This window comes from Apis dorsata, unplaced genomic scaffold, assembly GCF_000469605.1.
Source record: "Apis dorsata unplaced genomic scaffold, Apis dorsata 1.3 scaffold_264, whole genome shotgun sequence".
NCBI classification, from domain to species: domain Eukaryota; kingdom Metazoa; phylum Arthropoda; class Insecta; order Hymenoptera; family Apidae; genus Apis; species Apis dorsata.
The window spans coordinates 14,146-19,995 of record NW_006263542.1 but is presented as its reverse complement, the minus strand read 5'-3'; the positions used below and the strand labels follow the sequence as shown (position 1 = coordinate 19,995).

General features: G+C 42.5%; 1 long non-coding RNA gene across 11 annotated transcripts in view; it reads left to right on the top strand.

Annotated features, from left to right (window-relative positions):
• The window catches only part of LOC102677662, a 44,688-nt gene that overhangs the window by 25,321 nt on the left and 13,517 nt on the right, over positions 1-5,850 (top strand). For 10 of the 11 annotated variants that reach the window (XR_004150619.1, XR_004150618.1, XR_004150624.1 and 7 more), the window contains one exon: positions 1,554-1,686. The exons of the other annotated variant lie outside the window; for it this stretch is intronic. This is a non-coding gene — a long non-coding RNA (uncharacterized LOC102677662). The remainder of the gene's footprint in view (positions 1-1,553; positions 1,687-5,850) is intronic. 11 annotated transcript variants of the gene reach the window in all.

Genomic DNA, 5,850 nt, shown 5'->3' with positions numbered 1-5,850 from the left:
AGAAGGGAGGGGAAAGAAAAAAAAAAGGAAAAGAGAAGGCAGCGGCGGTTGAGATATAGCGGTGAGGTAGCGGCGGCGAGGGACGATAAAAAAGAAAGTCGTTGCTCTCCTTTCGGGAATTCGAACATTCATGGGAGCCCTTCTTCTGGACTGGAAAATGTTCTATCCCGTTCCCTGATCGTGCCAGATAATAAACTTAATTTTATTCTCGTATTTTTATGTCGCTATTTTTTCTTTTTTTATTTTATAGAGGAGATACGCTCGTCGAATAAAATTATATAACGTTTTGTCGTTCCATCCACTTTGTCATCTCTCTAGAAAGCAGTGACAACACAGGAAAGTACACAGTCCGGGAATCCTTTCGAACGAGCACTATCGACATCCTGTTTCCTCGATACGAACTTCGTTATCCATTAAGGCGTCTTAATCTGGGCCAAAGAGAAAGCAGTTTCTCCGAGCAGTTTCCCGTATGCTTCCTCGATCAAAGAAAGCAAAGATCTTTCGAAGAAACACTGGATATTTACGAAGGTTTACTCGAAGGTAGCGATGATGGTTTTCGCGCCTAAAAAAATGAATCAACAATGCGAAACATGGAAAGAAGGAATCCAAGAAATGTCGAGATTGAAATCGTATCGATTCGCATACTTTTCGCGTGTTCAATTTGATTCGTTAACGTTTCCATGATTATCGATATCATTTGGACATCTGGAACAACGTTGTTCCTCTCCTCCCCTTCCTCTCCGCAAACGAAGCGTCTTCGAAGCTGAAAATAGGAACGGGTGTCTGTTTGAACTAGAGAAAAGGCATTTGTATCGTTCGTACTGGAACAGGCTCGAGTTTCTTGATTTTCTGTCGCGCAGTTTGCCTTCATAATTGAGAACAGAGGGGAAACAATGCCTCTGGAGGAGACAGATTTGTGAAAAGAGTGAAGAGAGAGAGAGAGAGAGAGAGAGAGAGAGAGAGAGAAGGAGAGGGGAGGAAGAAACGACGTGTAAAATGAAGACAGCGGAAGAAGAGGAATTGTAGGTTGTAGATTAAGCGATATCGTAACCCAGTTCCCCTTTCTCTTGCAACCTTGTTTCCACGTAGAAGAAGCTACATCGACGATTTTCCGTGCCAAGAATGTAACCGGGTGTACACACTTTACCGACCTTTTTGCATTAATACGATCACCGGTACTTTGCTCGCGAGATATGGCCGGAAACTTTAAGAAACTCTTATCTCCCTCTTTGAACACGTGTGCATTCATTGTTCCTATATACATACACATCAAACGAAAGCTTGCACAAAAGCTTGTACAAGAAACTGTTGCTGAAACATTCTTTATCCTTTGGCACGATGTAACCCGATTTTCAGATCTTTTGGACGAATCCCAACTTGTACGCTTTATACTTATACTTTATCGTCTTACGCTTTATCCCGTTAAATAGTTTCTCCATCTAGAGAGAAAGAGAGAGAGAGAGAGAGAAAGATAGAAAGTGCATTTCTTTTCCGGCAATTCGAACCGTTCGCGAAATATCGTTCTTACAAGGGGGAATGTTTTCGTTCCACAGGTAAATACGTGTTTGTTTGCCATTGTTCCATCCTCGAGGCAGCCACTTAAAGTCCCATACGCGTCGAATCCTTTACAAACTGCAAGGACGAGAGGAGCGGGGATCGAGGAGGACGAGACTTCATACGACTTCGGTAAGAAATCGGTACGGCGGGCTCCAACTTCTCCAATAATACTTTCGACCACCCATTCGACGAGCCACCCTCCATTCGGCGATCCCCTTTTCCCCCCTTGGAAAAAGCTCTTTTCAAGTTTTCATCGAAAAGCAACGCGGTTATCGCGAACGGACACATTCCCCGCCGTCAACGAATCGCGCTCACTCGTTTAGAACTCTGTTGATCGTTGTACACTTGAGACCCCATGGAAGAAAGATATAAGCGAAACTTTCGTTTCAAATCTGTATCGTCGAGCGGGTTCGATTTGAGAGATGAGAGTGACCGTCCTTAGACACCGAAAGTGGATGATGTATTTCGCGAATGATCGCAATCCAGATAAAAATCTAGTAAAAATGGTACACAAGTCTAAATATCTGTGACATATTATATTATGAATATATATATATTTGTAAGAATTTTAAATTATTACGAAGTAAATAATATAACGAATTTTTCTCAAAATTATCAAAGTCCAAATCGAAATAACGATGATGATGCTTTTGGCAAATTAATTATTCCAATCATTAAAATACTTATTTCTAACGATTAATATAAATCATGTAAATTGACTCGATACGATGAAAGTATAATATTAAAAAATTATTATTTATCTAACAAAAAAAAGAACGATAAGATTTCCAACAAACAGAATTCTATAAATAAAGAAAATAAACTAGAATAAGCGAACCGCATTCGCATTATACTTTGACAGCCCACTGGTCACCGAAGCGATTTCGCTGCAGAAAAATGGAAGCTCGTTAAGGGGGCGAGGAAAATCGTTGCTTCGACTCCGTGTTTCGTCGGGTCGAAGGTCGTTGGTGAATCGGCGGGAAGAGGAGCGAGAATGAAGGAAACGGCGGATGCGGACTTTGCGGCCGGTGCACAATACAGTGAAACGCACTTCACTCGGGGGCCACTCCACTCGAAGAGCGCCTAGATTACGAGGTGCAAAGGTAGGTGCGACCCGAGTACAACCAACCCACTTTCCTATCTCAAAGGGGAAGGATTTATGCGGAGAGCGCACGGGCGCGAGCATTTCGCGCGAACGATTTCAAACGTGTCCTTAACGGCGACCTCGGGACGCGCCCGGTCCCCTTTGAAAGACGAGCCGGTTGAAGGTGAAAAAAAGGCAGGGAGGAAGAGGGGAAAAAAAGAAGAAGAAGAAGAGGAGGCACGTAGGCGAGTAGAAGAGGAGGAGGGAGAGAAAGAAGAAAGGAGCGGAGGAGGAAAGCGAGTGAGAAGAAATTGCTGGACTCTCGTCTAAAAAACGAGGCCTTTGGGAATACTCGCGCGAGCCTTTTCGCGTCTATTTCAAACTCCAACGAGATTGCTCCTGGATAAGTCCGCACACGTCGCGAATGAAATATTTTTATTCATCTTCGTCGTTTATTTTCACGCGTGCGTATTCTTCGTCCATCCGATCCCTCCAGTACATTAGCACAATACTGTACTGGATTCAACAAAGTGCAAAGTTTAATTAAGAGAGCCGCGTGCGTGTTTGAAAAAAAAATATATATATATATGGGACGCCATTAACCTGATTTCCAAATACGATGAAGTTTCCAGCACCGGGGCGAGACTCTCATAAAAATATAAAACACATTAGCGTTTCTCGATTACTCTCGTAACTTTTGTCTCTTGATACGAGTGGTGGTATATTACTTCCAGAACGGTTTTTATTTACTTATATACCGACAATCGTAAGACGATTTCCTGCTGCGAGAATGACTATTCGACAAGTTTTGAAAGCCCTCGAACTTCCGGGAAGACTGTCGTCAACGCGACCGCTTCTTTCTTGCCCCATTCTGCACCTATTCCGACGAAATCGTGTGACAAGAAAGGCGAATCGACGGAAGTCGAAGCTGTTCCCGGGATCGTTACGATCCTGCGAATCGTTTTCAACATTACGATACTTTCTTTCTGCGTTATGGACCGAGGAACGGAATTCCGTGGTATGAAAGTAACATCGTTCTTTCGTTAAATGTTCTATCCGAGATATCAAATTAGAAAAATCTCCTTCAAAGATAATGGTCACCGAAAAAAAAAAATAACGAAACTCTTTACGAATTGCAATATAGCAATTGGAAACGTATACAAGTAAAATAATATTAAAATTCTCTCGTCTCTCGCTTCATGATTCATTTTCAATAAATCAATACCTCCCACGGATAAGATCGAAGACACAAATATCCCGACGAATTATGAATCGCTCGTAAGCAAACTTCAGAATTTCGGTTAGTGGAAATATCCTTTGGAACAATCTCCCCGCAATTCCGCTCATTATTTATAATCCCTCCCCCCGTTTAAGACCCTTCCACAAATAACTCCGGTAATCGCCACTCGAGCAAGAGGCAGAGGTACTCTCGAAAAAAGCCCCATAATTCTTCGTCGAATCCACCTCCTCGCCACAACCCTACAGCTTCGGGAAGGATCGGGATTTTTTTCGAATAAATTTCATCCCATCACGACCGCGTCACATTTTTATCGAGCGGGGAATCTCTGCAGCCCCGCTGGACACGCGGGAATAACGGCAGCAACGGCCGATCGAGGGGGGGGAGGGTGGAGAAGAGGGGGGGTCGCGAGGAGGCTTTGGAAGCGGCGCGAGCAACCCGACGTCGGCGCGACGAGGCGGTTCCTTGGCCTGGTGCAGATGCATCGGTGCACTGCAATTAAACGCGCGTATATAGGAACGTAGAGCGCAGATTTATGCGTCACTGCCGGCTACGGGATATCTCCATCCCGGAGACCGATCGTCCCCGAGGATGTTTCGCGTTTGCCTCCTCGTTTCGAATTCTCGGCGAGGAGCCGCCACCGATCGCGCGCGTATCTCAATCTCGAAGGTGGATACGCATGTACCACGTTTGATTAAGTATTAACCGCGATTAATCGAGGGGCCGTGACAGGAGGAAACTTGCAAGGCTGCATTGTCTCGCTCGTTTTTTGATTCGTTTATGGGGAGGGAAATCGGCTGTCTCGAGTTTCGAAAAACTCGATTTTTACATCGTGCGAGTATAATTCTTGTTTATTAAAGTCTATCTAGATGTTTTTTTTTTTTTTTTTCTTTTGAAATGGATTGAAATATTCGAAGGTCTTCCGTTAGGCAAGTTTGAATAATACGATTCTATTTTGTATGAAATATTGTATTGAACTATTCTATGGAGACATAACGGAGTTTTGCATAGAGAAATTTTTTTTAATTATAGAATATTATTTATTTAAAATTTCGATATTATTTTCCTTTTATTGTAAATATTATTGAATAAACTAATAAAGATTGTGAATGATCGAAACTGAAGAATTGAAAGATATCGTTGATCAACGATCAGATTAAGAGATCTGATTACTTTTAATTGCCAGAAGAAAATTATTAGTTCAAATACTATATTATTCAAAACTAGAATCATCACATATGAGAAGCTAACGAATCGTATAACGTTACTAACACGAAATCATAATTATATATTATTATATTTCTAATGACGCCGATATACCGTTCTGTGAGATAAAAATGTGTTAAGCAGAAAAGAAAAGAAGAAAAAAAAAAAGTCACGATCATAACTTAACAATACTCGTAATATTTTTGATCTGTTGTACGCGATTACGATACGCGCAAGGAATATCTGCATGGATTGAATAACGTGGTATTGTTACACGATATCTCTCGTACGTTTCCAGAACTGTCAAAAAATCTTCACATATACATTCCTGGGTATTTCGCGTTCAGGAACCAGTTAACCTTTCGCGATTCCAGATAACATCGAGCATTATGATCGAAACGTGTGGCGCTGGGAGGCACATCGATGTTGAGGCTAACGCGGGCCTCTCGACATTACTCACAGATCTTATTATCTCTCGTGATCGGAACACTCCCTAACGTAAGAGCACGTTCGCGTTTGAACAACTCGTGGAATGAAGGAGGGAGGAGAGAAAGAGAGAGAAAAAAAAAGGAAAAAATAACAAAAAAAAGAAAGAAAGGATCGTAACAACCATTCTTTCGTTACTTAACACCCCAACTTGTATTTGACTTCTCGCACGTATCCGAGGATCGCCGCGAGACGAGATTCGAGAACCTGCTGGTGGCGGTCTATCGCGTGAGACGGGCGCGGATCGGTGAGAATCCGGAGAGAATAGCGCGAGAAATGC